A 16248-nucleotide genomic window follows, 5' to 3' on the forward strand; every position below is an offset into this window, starting at 1 on the left:
GGTTGTGCTCCCCGGAGCTGCAGTGGCCAGGGCTTGCAGAGGTCTCTGGAAGGTGCGCGGGCCCTTGGACTGTGGGGTGCTAAGAGGCAGCCCGTGCGGTCCTGCCATCTCCTTTGCAGAGCCCCTCTGCTCCTCTGTGGAGCACCTCCACCATGGTCACCAGTGTGGGAGCACCTTCTCCGTGGGAGAGCCTCCATCGTGGCCTCCATCGCAGGAGCTCCTCCACCGTGGTGCCAAGGCCGTGCTGGAGCGACAGAGCAAGGCAGGTGGGAATGGCCCCAGCCTGAGTTATATCTGCAGGCAGGGTCCCTCATCCTGGACGAGCTTGCCTGCATGCCTCCTTTCTTGCCCACGTGGAGCGGTTGGCAACCTTGGCTCACAGCGTGCTAAAAATAGCTTGTTTTCCAGCAAAGTGGCAGCACCGCTGGAACATGGGCCGTCGTCTTCATGGCGTGGCCCTGTTCCTAATTTAGGCACCTCAGTCAGGTGAGAAAGGACTGCAATGGCTAATCCTGTGTTTTATGATTCAGCAGAGCAAATGAGAAAGGCAGGCTGGGATGGGGGTGTGCATTCAAAGAGCAACTGCAGTCCACGTGCGTACTTCTGCGAAGGTGGTAGGAGTTAGGTGCCTGTTGCTTTCCGAAGACAAGGAGTGTTATTTCTGATAACGTGAGGAGGCATCTCCGTTCGGTTTCCTAGTGTGCTAGGCCACCGGAGTAGAAGTGTCTCTGTCGTGCTCGTGCTCTTCTCCCTGTGCTACCCTGACTAACCAGCTAGCTGTGTTACTGCCCCAGTTACTACGTGTTTTGCCCAGTGGTTTATAGCTTGGCATTTTGAAGTTTTAACCTAATGTTTCCAGACTTTTTCATACCTGAGCCCCTTTCCCAAAACAAGACTGAGAGGGCTTTTCAACCCTTCCAGGAGGTATTACAGCCTCCCCGCCTTAGCATTTGCACTTTCAGCGGAAAAGAAGGTGCCCTCTGGGAAACAGTGCATTATAGTTGGGGCATCTTCAAGGTTAGGGTGGAGTTATTTGCCATGTGGGTCAGAAAGCTAGGGAGTGGTGGGTGATACAGAGGTGTGAATCATGCTTTCGTTTAGATTTAGTATTTGATCACGCAGTGCTTAGGAGCCCAGAGAGTACTTGTTGCTTTGGATGACACAACCTCAAGAAATTAATGGATTTTTTTCCTGCATGAAAAGGGGAGGAATTAGCTCGGCTCTGCTTCCCTGTGACTGCTGAAGGCTTACGATAGGCAGAGTATTTATTTGCCGAGTCGCAGATAAGGGAAATTCTTGGGGCTTTTGCCTCCCTTGATAAAACTGGCGTTTTCCATTGGGGTCACCAACAGCCTTCCTCTACGAGAGTGGAAGGCGTTATGCAGCTGTTGAACAGATTTCGCAGGCTTATCAGAAAGCTTGCGCTTGTGCAGCACATTAATTATGGCGTGAAAGGGAGCTTTTCCTTGTGGCACTCGTACAGCGTGTCCGCGGTCCCCGGGGCCAGGCGGGGGTAACCCGGGGCGGCCGGGCTGCAGCCCCTTACGGCGCTGAGCTGTTCTTCTGAGGCATCCCGCCTCGAGGCCGGCCTGCGCCCCTTGGGGGCTGCCACAGGGGTCCTTGGGGCCCCCTCAGGGACCCCTCGGGGGCACAGCCTCAGGGACCTTTGAGGGCCCCCTCAGGGTCCCCTGGGGCCGCCGCAGGGGTCCTTGGGCCCCCCTCAGGGACCCCTCGGGGGCACAGCCTCAGGGACCTTTGAGGGCCCCCTCAGGGTCCCCTGGGGCCGCCGCAGGGGTCCTTGGGCCCCCCTCAGGGACCCCTCGGGGGCACAGCCTCAGGGACCTTTGAGGGCCCCCTCAGGGTCCCCTGGGGCTGCCGCAGGGGTCCTTGGGCCCCCCTCAGGGACCCCTCGAGGGCACAGCCTCAGGGACCTTTGAGGGCCCCCTCAGGGTCCCCTGGGGCCGCTGCAGGGGTCCTTGGGGCCCCCTCAGGGACCCCTCGGGGGCACAGCCTCAGGGACCTTTGAGGGCCCCCTCAGGGTCCCCTGGGGCCGCCGCAGGGGTCCTTGGGCCCCCCTCGGGGGCACAGCCTCAGGGACCTTTGAGGGCCGCCTCAGGGTCGCTGGGTGCCTCGCTGGGCCGCGCGGCCCAAGCAGGGGCGGTGCCCAGAGCGGGGCGGGGCGCTTGTCCCGGGGGGCGGGGCCCGGGGCGGGGCGGTTGTCCCCGGGGCGGGGCCAGCGGGGGGTGGTGGTGGTGGCGGCGGCGGCGGCGCGCTGAGTCCGCCGCGCCGCCAGGGGGCGGCGTAGGGCGTCGCGGGGCGGAAGCGTGGCCGCGCTGCGCCGCCGCTGCCGGCTGGTCGCCGCGCTCCGCCGCCGGGCGAGGGAAGGGCCGCTGCGCAGCAGCAGCTCCGCGGGGCGGGGGGGGGGAGGGGGCGAGGGCGAGCCGGGCCGCGCCGCGCCGCTCCGCCGCGCCGCTCCCCGCCTGCAGCGCCGCGCCGCGCCGCCGGTCGGTGGGTCGGTGGGTCCGCGGGTGCGCCAGCGGCAGGCCCTGCCGGACGCGCCGCCGCGGAGGCGCCAGGCCGCGCTCCGCACCGAGGTACGAGGCGGCGCCCGCGCGGCGGGTGGGGGGACCCCGGGCGGTGCCCGAGTGGGGCGGGCGCTGGGGTGGGGGGGCCCCGCCGGGCCGCTCTCCCGGGCCGGGCCGTTAGTGAGTTCGCGGTGCCGGTTTGCGGGCGGCGGAGGGCGGCGGGGGCAGCGCGGTACCTGCGCGGGGCGGCGCGGCTCCCCTTTGTTCTCCGCGGTCCCCACGCGAGGCGCGGGGTGCCGCGAACTTTCCCGTCCGCCTAATCCCCGCTTCCAAGGCCTCTTCCTACAATTGTTGTTCACACGCGGAGTCCTCGCAGGCCTCAGCGCAGGAATAACTGTGTGTGCGAGCTGCTGATAACATCTTTTTTTTTTTTTTTCCTCTAATGAACTACCCTTCAGAAATCGGACCCAGCGTGATCTCTGTCTTCCATTAAAAAAAAAAAAAAAAAGCTTTTCCATTTTTTTTTCCCCCTACAGTTCTGGGGAATACTATTAGTACTGAAACTGGGAAGTGTTCCCTGCTCCATTTTCTGATGGGTAACTTTCCTTAAATACTAAAAGTTTTGGTGAGTGGTCACGTAGGTCCATATGATTTGTTTAAAACCTGTATGCTGTATTATGAGACTGGTGTGATCTAATTTGCATGATGAGTCAAAGATTAAATTATGTGACATAGGCTCCTTAGCTTCAGCAGTGCTCTGAAAAACAGTTTAAATGTAGATCAAAAATGAAATTCGATTAGCATAAAATATTTTAAAGTTTTTTTGTATGTGCTTTTTTGACTTACCTGTCAGAAATTCTAATGAGGCCTTGTGTTTTCCTATCAGCAGTTTAGTTTATCATCAGGAAATGTGTTTTCCTTTTTAATGCTAGGAGCTCATGAAATCATATACTGTCAGAGGAAATTTAACATCCTGAGCTGATATCTTGGCATCTAAACCTTCAAATAACAGACTTTTACTATTTACAATGCTGAGTACCTTTCATTAATACATATTGATGTAGCACATTCCTTTAAGTGGAGGGAAAAAAAAAGGCCAGGAGCTGGAGATGTATGGTACCTGTTTTGGTGTCAGAAGAACAGCCTGACATTTTGTTTAGCTGTCCTGTGCAAATTGATAGCTTACCTGACTTTTAGGAGTAGCATGATGCCCCATGGCACTCTGTGTTGGTAGGATTCTGTCTGTCATTGACTCCGTATTATAAGAATATTATGTTTTGCAATTAGCTTCATGGTTGTCTTGGGACACGAGAAACTCTTGAGTCAGCCAGCTAGTATACACTTGGCTTAAGTTTACTTGTATTTAAACTGTAATCTTAATGGTAGTGTGATGCGTGTCATTAAGGGTTTTCAGACAGTAAAGGCCTTAGTATAGGGGGAGGTTGCGTCTGGTGGTGTTGAGAGCAAGCAGAATAAAGGTCTTCGTAATACACATTCGTTTGTGTGGATTAACATGTTGATGTTCTTTTTTTTTTTTTAAATGCTAGTAGTGTTGATTTTTTAAAAATTAATTATATTCTCTTATTTATATTGACTCAGAGTTCTGAAACTTTGACACATTCTATAGGCATTTATCTCATGGTTACAGACAGAGATGCGTTGTAAAACAGAATTATAAAATAGAATTCATATTTATTTGGGATGTATGTATTTAGGTAAATTAAAGGAGACTAAATAAAAATGCTAGTTAAGTAATACTTCATGATACTATGTTTTTGAGAGATAATTGTGCTCTTTGGGTATTATCAAGCACAGACAAATGTGTATTCCCAGTGGGGTGTGATAATATTAAGAAAACGCCACCTCTTGGAATTCCTTGATTGCTTTTATGAAACATTTATTCAGGAGGGAATGGCATCTAGTTTGCATTCTATCATGGAAGCTAATGCTTAAGTTTCTTATTAGTTAACTGATGCTAGTCAAATGAGACTTTACTGCTGTGCTACATACTCTGCACTTTCTACCTTTTTTGGTGTTTTGTGAATGGTAGCATTACTAACCGATTTTTTAATGAGTTATTATTTACACCCTTAATTTTTGTGCAGGATCTTTCTTGAAGCTTTGGTAATCTCTGTGATGCACTTCTAGGCTTCAAGCATTTGGTAAAATGTAGTGTTTTTTTTCTACTGCATGTAGAGTGTATGAATGGCACACTAATAGTTGATGCTGCTTTGGGGCAGGGGGGCAGGAAGAAGCCAAGATGACTTTCTGACTTCCCTTCTAGCCCCGCTTTTCTCTAATTCTGAGACTTTATAATATGGTTTAATTACAAGACTGACTATTAAAGTATGATTACCTTTGTCTAATTGGATGGATCTTGGAGGACTTCTCTGCAGCTTTTCCTAGCAAAAATAAGATTTGACTCATCTGCTCCTCCAAAAATAGTAGTATCACAACAGCCTGCAGCAGCTAGCTTAAGTAGATAATGTACAAAGCAAAAATATAAATTTCCAATATCTTATTTTCTAGGATATACAGTTGAAATCTTGTAAATATAGCAATTTCTGGTAAGGAAATAGTGGGTTATGTGCATTTTTACCACTTGTTAGCTGCAAGTTGAAGCCAGATACTAATTATATTAGATAACTTCTTTAATTGTTTGGTGATCTTAAGTCATAGTGTTCATTGTAACTGTATATTTTTGTAACTACAGATAAATCTCAAGCAAGCTTGAAAAATTCCTGTTTCTATCAATCCTCAGGACTGTGCTATTTTAACAGGAGGAGAACTTTTAAAATGTTACTTCTCTAATTTGTTGTCTGATTCAGGTGTTTAATAGCCTGAAAGTTTTGGCAGTTCAGTTCTCAGTCCCTTCTCTCTGTGCTCTCTCTTCCCATAGTTTCTCTGTGTTATGCTTTTATTGTGCTTGTTGCACTGTGAGATGTAGAGGTGCATGGCTTCATGAAACTTCATGCCTTCAGTTAGAAGGTAAAACTTTAAGCTGATATACCTCCCCCCAACACAAACACAAAGGTTAAATTAGATGATGATGTTGTCTTGGATTATTTTAGCAGTCTTGATCTAGACTTTTCAATACATGCTTCAGTAGTACCTAAGGCTTAAACTGGTATCATGTGAATTTGGTTGGTCTTTAACCTGAACAAATTTGTATGCTTTCCTTATTCTACCTTATGATAAAATGACACATTCACTTGTCCCTACTTAAATACTCTGCATAAAGGATTGAATTCAGGATTGATCCAAACTGGTAACAGCTATAATACGCTGTGTTTACAAGAATAACTGTGGTCATTCCTCAGAAGCCATGATGGCCTGTTTTTTTGAGACAACATTAATTTAGAAAGTAATTTTCTTAGGTTTAAATAAACAGCTGCAATTTGCTTTCTAACTCCCTTGTTTTGAGTATTCTAGCTAATGTCCTGTGTAGTCAATGGGCACTATAAAAAGTTACTGACTGTGGGTTTTAAATATGCCAAAAGGAAGCAAATTTTAATTTCATCCACAAGGGCATAAAATTATGGGGTCAAATTGCTGAATGCTGTAGCTAATCTTTCTGTTTATTGGAAGTTCTGCTACTTCTAAGAAAATACCTGGTTCCTTTTTAAAGATACATTTGCTTTGTAATTCTTTTCTTCCTTCCCCCACGCCTTCAAACACTTAGAGAATTCATCACTGAAAAGTTAAATATATCTTTGTAAAGGCAGTTCAGAAATTGAAAAGTTATAATTAGTACAGAACTGTAGTGATACAGTAATATGTTTTTCTAAGTTGAGAAACATCTTTGGGTGAAGTTATTTAGGAGGGACTACTTTGAGTTATTCTAAAACATTCAGATATGCTTTTGAATGGTCCACATACAAATTGCTACATAAGTGAAAAATTGCTGTGTGCTGCTTTTGATCCTTACCCTATTGTGTACTTTTATCAATTTGAATTCATAACAAAGTCATTTTTGTTACTAAAAGAACGTAAGTAAAAGTTTAACTGACCCCCCCCCCAGATTTGAAACATGACACTTCAAAATAGCTAAGACAGGACTTGACTATTAATGAAATTGGATTAATATGTCACCTTTTTAGGGAGTTGAATCTGCATGATGTGGAGAGAAGTACTTATGTTTAGTCATTCATGTATGTGCAGTGTCTTACCTCCTTTGAAGTTATCTGTATTAAAACAAATGATCAAAAAAATTGAGAGAAGCATTCCTAGAAATGGAGAGCACATAATCTTTTCTGACTGCTAGTGGTGCCCAGGCAGATGTTAGCATCTGAAGAAATACCTTTCTGCAAAGTTTTAATTTTTTTATTTACTTTTAAGTAAAGCATTCTAGTTTATGGAAATATGAAGAAAGTGTATTGAAGAGAAAGTTGTAGAAGGTGATCTTCTCAGTCTGTATGTGGCCAGCTTTAATACTTTCCCAGGCAGAAGTAGACTATGGGATTGATGCCACTTCCACTGATGTTCTTCTCTTTACTCCCCTGGCCAGCAGCTCACCTGGGAAGGCTTACCATGCATGGATAGCTCTTCTCAAATATTGCTTCAGAGCTAATCCAACTTCCAAATGTATGCGCTGAGAAATTTGTTTTAGAAAAATCCGTAGACATTGAACAATTAGTAAAGTTTTTGTATTGTGATGTAGACATGTGTGCTGACAGTGCTTCAGAGCATCCTGCCCCAGTGGGATCTCTGAGCTCTTTCTCTGGGTAAGCAGTTTCAGGTGTTTTTGCTACTGTTGTGCGAGTGAGGTAAAAGTTATTGATATCATTATGTTTTACTTTGGTTATTATGTGTAAAACATGCACTTTTTTGCTTTGGCAGATCATACTTTTTTAAAAATATGTCAAGAAGAAGATTTTTTTTGTTGTTGTTGCCTATTATCTCGAGATGATTTATACAGTTAATCAGCATATAATGTCTTGACTTTATGGAACTTATTCTAGAGAAGAAGAAGTAGTAAAGGAAAAGTTTAAATCACAGAGAATTCAGATTTTAGAAAAGAAAATGTGGGGGGGTTTATTCTACCTAAATGAAACCTTAGTGGTACTGACACACACTGAATGGCACATAGGTGAGCACTGAGAAGTCTCTCCCACACAATTTATGAATGCTTCGTTCTTCTAACCTGTAACACCTGCTATTCAAGTCCTAAGTTTCTTCTGAGCAGAGATTGTCAGTGATGGAGAAACTTCATGGGTGAATTTAGATACCTTGTAGGGGGAAGAGTTGAGACAAACTTCTTGATGGAGGCTTTGTGTATGCTCAGTGTTACATTAGAAAAACGTTGAGAAAGCAAAATTAATCTTTCAGAAGTTAACATGTAGCAGAACTTCAGTTTGCTTTGGTTACACTGCTGTACAAAAGCTCTGATTACATGATTGTTTACGGTTTTGTTTCTGCAGGACCTTTTGTTCAGTCAGCGCACAAGAGGATGCTCAGTGAATGAGCATCCTTTAAATGAGTTTGTTCAATCATGATGTAATATTTGATGGTCTTTATTGCACCTCATTCAGATACTTTTCTGAAGAAAAAGGATTTAGTTCCTTGTGAACTTTAATTGGTTCACAAATGCTAACGGAAGTAATTTTCACAGTGATCTTCTGCAGTCTGGTGGTTCTCCTCCCCCTGTTTTTCAGGTAATGAGCTTAAGCCTAGAGACTTTTCTGTTACATTTGAATGCCTGACTTTATACATATTGTGTAATGGGACACTCAGGAGCTTACATTTTCAAAGCATTTTTTCCAGTAGCTTCCTTTTATGATGTGGGGTGCAGGTGCCTAAACATAGGTATCTAGTATGATTTTTAGATGCTCTTGAGCATCTGCCCAAGACAGGTAGGAGGCTTGTTGGAGGCCAGGTATGCTGTTCTAGGCACCTGAAGTGGCATCAGTCTTTTAGGCACCTGAATCACTGCTGTGGTGTTATTCATTAGTTTCGGAATCTCATTTTGGGCTCCCAGAAGAAGATAAATACTTAGATGGTGGCCACATGTTAGATACTTGGGCTATATCTTGCTTAATGAGAAAGGAAGAATCGGCATAGAGTTCTGCTTTCCTGGGCAGTACTCGAGGTTGTTGACTGAGAGCACTGTTTTTGCTGTCTTCTGCCTTGCTCATTGTATGCTTTCTAATTTCAAAAAAAATAAGGAAAAGTTCATATGGAAAATGCTTCTTTTTAGTAGCTTGGTGTAGATCGTCTGTGAAATGAATGAGGGCTTCTCTTAGAAGAATATGGCGAAGGAAAACTAAAATAGTCAGGATAATTAGAAAACCTTGAATCTGGAAATGCAGGGTGTTTGACTTGAGAGCCTTGCTACTTAAACATGGAAATTACAGCTTGTGTTCAAATATGGTCCAAAAGCAAACAAAAATTCTCTCCTGCAGGACCTTATTGACCCCTGAGAGGTAGGCAGGAAAGTTGGCACCTTTCTGTTCCAGCTCTCTGAGGGAGCGTTCCCCTGGGCTGCCGGCGCCTGCAAGCTGAGTGATGACATGTCATTGCGCTGGGCAGCTGAGTTACGCCAGCCACCAGGGGAAGCATGCTTTTTCCATGGATTTCGCGGATAGTGATTGACCACAAAGGAATCTTCTTGATCCTAAGTTTTCTAAACAAGTGCTTTTCTGGACATGATTATTTAGGTTTGTATCTCTAAGAAAAGCAGTCTATTGACTCATCGTCATCAGTATTGACTAATATATTTCCGTTTTACATCTATAATTGACATTGAGCAATATTTAAACTCTTAACTCTGTAATAGGGTGGAGCTGGAATAAACAGCTCTTTTGATAGAAACTGCATCTGTTCACAGAGCATTCTGTGTAGAGTCCTGGTGTAGCTGTGCAGTCTGACTGGTGTAGGTCTGACACTGTATGTTATGTGAAGGGGTTAATGTCCTTGGGTCCAAGAAAGCCTCTTTATTTCAGGATTATGGAAAAATTTCCCCCCCCAAATCCTCCAAACTTCAGTACATTTGTGCATGATCATGCTGTATCAGTAGAGTGGCAAGCTTAAGAATGTATTGAGGTTTTCAGTTCTGTGAACCAACTGCATGGCAGTTTTCTTCATTTTTTTAACTTAAAAAGCAAAAAAATCCCAACTCCTCTAACTTTCTGACTCGTGGTTGTATTTACTTCTTTTTGCATACATACTCATTTTTATCAAGCTTAAAGAGAAATGAACTCTGTTTAGTGAGCTTTCATTCTTGTTTGGGAACTTACAGGCACATATGTGTGTGTGTGCATATATGGCTACTAGATTTTTTTTTATTTATATATAAGCATGGATCTATAATGTAGCTCCAACAGAAGATGGATTATATTTTTCCTTTGAGACTGACCATGCAAGGCTTTTTGCTTCCCCTAGGAATTGCACTGAATAAGCTATCAGTGTTGTTAGAGTGGAGCTGGTGGAAGGGAGTCTGAGGGCTAGTTCTGCTCTCGCGCCGGCGCTGGCGGTCGCTCCTATGGTATTTATGCAGGTTGAGGACTTGACAGAAGCAAATCTAGGGAGTAACATCAAATCTATATTTCAGAGTTGGCCGTTCTTGAGCTTTTTAGTGAACAAGGGAAAGGATTGTTGGCCAGAAATATAGAATCTTGAATCACTAAGTGGGTTATTTTTAACTTTCTGAAACCCTTACAACCATGCAGAAGTCTTAGTAAGTATAGCAGAAGTTTCTACAGCTTGTTGCTTTTATTTATTATGGTACTTTATTATGGTTACTATGATACTGTGGATTCATGTCTCCAAGAGTTACACTAAAACTCAGAAAATCTGTCCTTTTATCAAGTCCCTAAAAATAGGTAATATAATTAACAATTTTAAAATGATTGTTTTGCGTATTAAATGAGAAAATTAAAAAATATATTTTTAGGAACTAAAAGGGGAATCTGTGTAATTTGAAATGCAATGAGGTATAATGCTTTTCAGATGAAGTTTATTTTAAATCTTGTTCAACTTAGTAGTGAAAAATTTTACTTTAATAAATGCCTGGGTTGTGTGAAGTCACCTCTTTTGCTTCTGTTTCTGTTGAATAGAGGGTCAGATTCTGAAATTGCCATTTCAGATGTTTTATTTTTGTTGCTTTCAGAAATTTTAAAGATACTGTTAGAGATTATCTTGCAGGATTTATAAACAATATTACCTTTTGATTGCAATATTTTAGGGTTATACTCTTACACCAGTGTCTTAAAAGCATAACCCACTCCTTAAATTAGCTAGAGAAAAGCTGTGTAGTTACTTGTTGGGTAAACTTCTAGAGGTAAGTTTTTATGATAGGGTTCAATTTTTTTTTAGTGGCATTATGCAGTAACTGCATTAGAGGACTGAAGTTGGGAGCTCTTATTTTAGTGTTGTGAAACAATTTGTTAGTTCCCTTTTCCAGTCTTAACTCATCTTAGCAAATCAGATAAAGGAACTCTGTCCCTCAAAGATGCTTTAACTTTTTCCACTGTGTTAGTTGGTCTAATATTAGTTACTTCTTGTTACAAGCCTTGCTTTTCACCTACTGCCTTGGACTGGTAGTTCCCAAACATTTTTGATTTGTAGACCTTTAGGTGTTTTTTCAGAAGAGCTGCCGACTCCTATATAGAAAATTTTGACTATTTCCAGTACTCAGCTTCTGTGAACCCTCTGGACTGTTCTGCCTTGGAGAATCACATCTCCAACAGTTATTTACTTGAAAACAGCTAGTAATCAGCTGTGAGGTTTTCCTTTTGCAGAGGTATCTTTCTGCTGAGGTATTTTCTACCCCTGTGCACACCAATTTTTAAATACAAAAATACTTTTTGAAACTAGTAGACAACTTGTCTTAGTTCTAGCAAGTGGGAACTGTAATATGTGTTGACTGGCATAAAGCTGGATTTTTAAACGTTTCTATGAGGGCCTTCTGCCTGCCTGTCTCAAGGCTTTTATTTTGTTTTATTTGTTGTTACTCTGACAGAGGCAGAGAAGTTCACTTCCAGTGATGGGGGGCTACCAAGAAGGATAACCTGGTGTCCTCAAAAGGGAAAGCAATTGTGATAGAGGAAATGTAGCACATAGGTTTGTATACCTTTTGGATCACCACAGACATCTGTAACTTTATTTCTTTTCTATTTCCGTTAATGTACAGTAACTTTTCAGTAACTGAAACATTCAGGCAGTGTCACCAGGGAAAGGGACTTTCAGGTGGTTTTTTGTGGAGTATCTGGCCCTTCAGTATGTGTGTGCTGACATACCCTGGTGTTTCTTAGATGTTTCTGTGGGCACCTTGCGAGTCATCAGAATGACTCTTACTGAGGCTGATATGGCAAGAGCCTGGATGCATTTTTTGGGGGACAGTCTACATCTTTCCACCTTCTTGATTCCTGTGCTGCATAACATTTCATAGCATGAAGTGGAGTCAGGGGTGAAGTTAGAGCTTCCTTCCCTCCACCCCAAAATATTTGCTACAAAAGAAAAATACAATGGCATGGTCTTTAGTTCTGTCTCTCAAGTAATCTCTCCTGAAGGTTTGTTCCATAGGCGGTTCTCCTAACCCCAGTATGCATCATCTCTGCCCTTAAATACATCTTTCTGGACTCTGTGATCTGCCTTGGCCCTAAGGGAACACACCTTTGTTGGCAATTTAGATGCAATGTGGTTTATGTACCAGAAATTGAATCCATTGATGACTTTTAAGATGTAGACCAAACACTTGAACTGGTGGTGGAGAAAAAGAGTATGGGAGATGGTTTGAGGGAACTGGCTAAAGGACACTTCTTACAGCAGTTTTGGATATAAATACTTTCAGGATGACAATATGTGGAATTTCTGTGTCACTGTGGCTAGATCCTTTCCTGGGAGAAAGGAGTGAACTGTCTTTAAAGTTTTTTGTGTATTTTTTTAAATCATGACATGAAGTTTGATCATCAGTTCAGTAATGAGTCTGTGATTTTGTCAAAAAAGGAAAATAATATTATCAATGTGTTTTCCTCTTCCTGAACCCATGACAGTTTTGTTCAGGCTAAATTTCAGCAGGGTACTTTTAAAAAGTTTATTTCTTCTAAACACAGTGACATTTTGGTAGCAATACTCACACCTTTGGAAAAATTAGATGTACATCTGAATATCATAGGTGTGTTTTCATCTTTAAGGTATTTTGATTTCTTGCTGTTGCAAGTGGTGTCACATTCTTGATTTTCAGTATTTAGGGGAAAACAGAGGTTTCTCCTGGCCAGCCTCTGGTTTTGCTGATCTCAGTACTGTTTCCCTATATGTCACATAGCCCTTGGAACCCCTTTTCTTTTGGAGTAGTACAGTGTACTGGGGAAGAAGTAGGGGTTTCCATCTGAGGATAAGCAGAATGAAAGCTCCATATTAAAAAAGGTATCTCCCATAACTAGATTGAGAAAATTAGACACTGGATTTATCATGGTAGCTATGTTGGTTAGAAGTGTGAAGAAAAGAGCATTCTTTATAAGTGTACTTACACCAGGAAGGTCCTAGTGTGGCTGCCGTTAGACTGGCCAGAGGTGTTTTTTACTAATATAAGCTCTATCTGCACTAGTAGGCTTTACCTGCATAGCTGTGTCAGTAAAGCCTTCGTGGTGTAATCAAAACCCTGTGTTTTAAGTGCCAGGAACAATGGCAAAAAATAAAGGTTTGACAGAAAGCAAGTCTGTCAAATGAATAATGATCTTATGGATCAGCTCAAATACTGCCTGTATGACTGCTCTTACTACTGGATGAGAGATAATTTAAGGAAAAAATTAAGTGAACAACTCGTTTTCCTTGACTGAATGAGGCTCTGATGATCTAGAAGGAAAGGATTCAGAATAATGGTGGGGTCATGATTCCTGACTGAGAACAAGAACTTGTTTATTGATCACCCTTTCCTGCTCTCTCCGTGACTCAGGACATAACTCCCATAGGTTTTTGGTCAGGAACTCCCTTTCACAGAGGAGATGTGTAATCACTGAATAACGTGCCAAGTTCTCTTGGGTTTATGTAGCAAGAATCAGCTTGGATTGATGAAAGTTGATCTCGGAATAATTTACATTTTAATCTTTGTGCCGTGTCCATGAGATTTCTCAACAGGGTTGAAAACAGCAGAACTGAGGAGTCGTCCATGGTCTCAGACTCTTTCTCAGGAGCTTGCACCAATTGACTCAACACCTTTTTGTGGCGCAGCCTGCTGTGCGCGTTGTGATTGGGTTTCTGCCCTAGTTTTGTCAAGCTAATGCACCAAAGTAAACCTAGAGACATCTAGCTATGCTAGATTGTGCGTCATCTCAGCTAGTTTCTAAATGGCTCCTAGGAGTCTTAATAGACTTAAAGCTTTAATAGACATAGTGTGTTGAAGCAGAGACACATATAGTTTATTATATTTTGCCTATGACAGTGGCCAGTAGTAATTGTTTAAGGAAAATGTATCTTCCTAGTTCTTAAGTCAGTGGTTTTAAGATGTTTCTGAGCTACATGTGGATTGTTGTTTAATAGCCCATCAGCTTCAGGCTTTGACTTTGTTGTTTCTTAACGTGATCTTGTTCCATTATAGGTTACGTTTATTAAAGATCCCTTTGTTCTTCAGATACATTATGTGAAGAGCTGTGATGTGGTGAGCTTAGATAAACTTAGGTTGAGTGTTAGAAGTTTATAGCAGGCCAAACAATTTGATCTCCAAAGGAAGTAAAGGAAGCATGGGAAAATTGCTGCTGTTTTTTTAATTATTATTAAAAGTAGTACTATCACAAAAGTACAGTTCTTATTTAAACTACATTTGGATAAATATTTTATCCATTTTGGATTTCTTTTTTTTATCTAACTTTGTGTTTTTAATTTGACTATGTCTAAAGAATGACTTTACTGAGTATAGTTTTTTCATTTATTGATGGCATGTTCTCTAAAGAAGATTGCACCTTAGAGGATTGCACCTGCAGCAAGCACAGGACCATTCTTGTAGTTTAATTGATGTCAACTTCAAAATAAAATCTCCAAAAAACGCATGTGCATTTACCTTCCTTATCTTATGATTCTTAACCTCCTTCCTAATGTAATTAATTCATGTTTTAAAAAGTCTACTTTTCTTGTGTCCTTTGCACTGGCTTTCTGTCTTAAAAAGTAAATGCTGATGTGGGGCTGGGGAAGTTTCCTGTGCTTCATCTGTGCAGTGTTGGATATTAAAACTTCATGCGATTGGAACATGTTAACTGTAGACCATATCACAGTTTGCTAAATGAACTCAGGAATTAAACTGCAGTGTACTTTCTGCTGCCCCTTTTGCCACTTCTTCCCTCACAAGATTAACCCTTAGACGTGTATCCTAAAATCTGATACAATGGAAGACCTCTGGAAAGAAATGAGAATAATATATACAATGGAACAGGAATAGTTAAAAAGGAGACTGTTTTGCTGTGTGTTTCTGCTTCCAGAGGTGAGTGGAATGGCATGTACATAGTTGCAGTGTTTTTTATCATGTAACAAATATTCTGGGTTTTGCAATGATGCGGTAAAGGCATCTGAGCCAACAGGGGTTTGCCAATAATGCCAGGTTATGGGAAAATTATTTGATCTTCAGCCTGGCCAGAAGCAGGCAAACTGCCTAATGACATTTCCTAAAGATTGAAGCAAGCTTTTTTTATGCAGTGTGTTAGAGATACTAGTAATTTTTTGTGGTGAAACTTGTGATTTTTTATTTTCTTATGTTTTTACCAAGGATTGGGTGAGGCATTTACATGTTTCTCTGTATACCATATTGCAATATAGCACTAAGATCTGTGAAAATGAAATGAATGGGTGGGGTAACTCTAAACTGCACACCAGGGAAAGAAGCTGAGTCATAGGATTTCCTTCAATATGCAGAAAGAACTAGGATTTCGGATACTAAGGATAAGCATTAAAAAGCTTTTTGTGCTTATGCTGCATCTGTGATGCCCCTTAAATGAAGCACTCTTACTTAAAAACAATTTTTACTTAAGTTTCTGCAAAAGCTCTGTGACTGTGTGTTGAATTGCAGTGAATAAAACAATGTACAAGTCACAAAGTATAATGTATGTACTTTTAGGAAGCTGTAGTGAGCTAGAAGAGCCTAATGACAGTCATTGCTGTCCTCTTCCCCCAGCATGATGCAGATATCTACTGGAAAAGTAGGCTCTCAAAGAGGAAGAAGGATCAGTAAAGTAATTGAATGGCAAGAGAGAAGTCTGGTTAATGGAAGGAATCAGCTGGCGTTTGGTGCTGAAGAAACGAGCAGGGCTGTGAACTGCTGGGGACTTAATTTGTTAGAGCGTTTCAGAAAGTGAGAAGCTATCTTGTATGATGTTATTTCATTTTACATAGAGACTTATTTTTGAATTTTCCATCCTTTCTGAATCCATTAAGTCCATCTTTTCTGTTCTCTTACTATGCTCTATCCATGTTATAATAGAGAAAATTTCCTGACGATTTGCATTTATCTCTGAAGTAACATACCATTCGTAGATGGAAAGGGGATTTTTTTTCCTTTTCCTCTTTAAATAGGTCACACTGCAAATAATTCTGTGACACAGAGCTGTGAAACAGTTTTTGAATCTGATTGAAGCTTCTGTGTGCTACAGACCTCATAGAATAAGTTAATAGTGCATTTTAAGGAAAATGCTAGTATTTAGTGATGGATATGATGTGTCAGGTATGAGGTGAAAGTGCCTGTCTAATAAAAACAACAAAAACCTATATGCATAAATTATATTTCTTACAAATTATTGCA

The 16248-nt window shown here is 42.1% G+C and overlaps 1 protein-coding gene across 2 annotated transcripts in view; it reads left to right on the top strand.

Annotated features, from left to right (window-relative positions):
- Nucleotides 1-2516: 2516 nt before the first annotated feature.
- Nucleotides 2517-16248, top strand: part of CAB39 (calcium binding protein 39) — a 42348-nt gene continuing 28616 nt past the window's right edge. The window contains exon 1 of one of the 2 annotated variants that reach the window (XM_067301959.1): nucleotides 2517-2594. The gene's annotated coding sequence lies outside the window, so the exon portion shown is untranslated. Of the gene's footprint in view, nucleotides 2595-15783; nucleotides 15802-16248 lie in introns of those variants that run through there. The other variant, XM_067301960.1, reaches the window with a different exon arrangement.

Source organism: Apteryx mantelli, chromosome 9, assembly GCF_036417845.1.
Source record: "Apteryx mantelli isolate bAptMan1 chromosome 9, bAptMan1.hap1, whole genome shotgun sequence".
NCBI lineage: Eukaryota > Metazoa > Chordata > Aves > Apterygiformes > Apterygidae > Apteryx > Apteryx mantelli.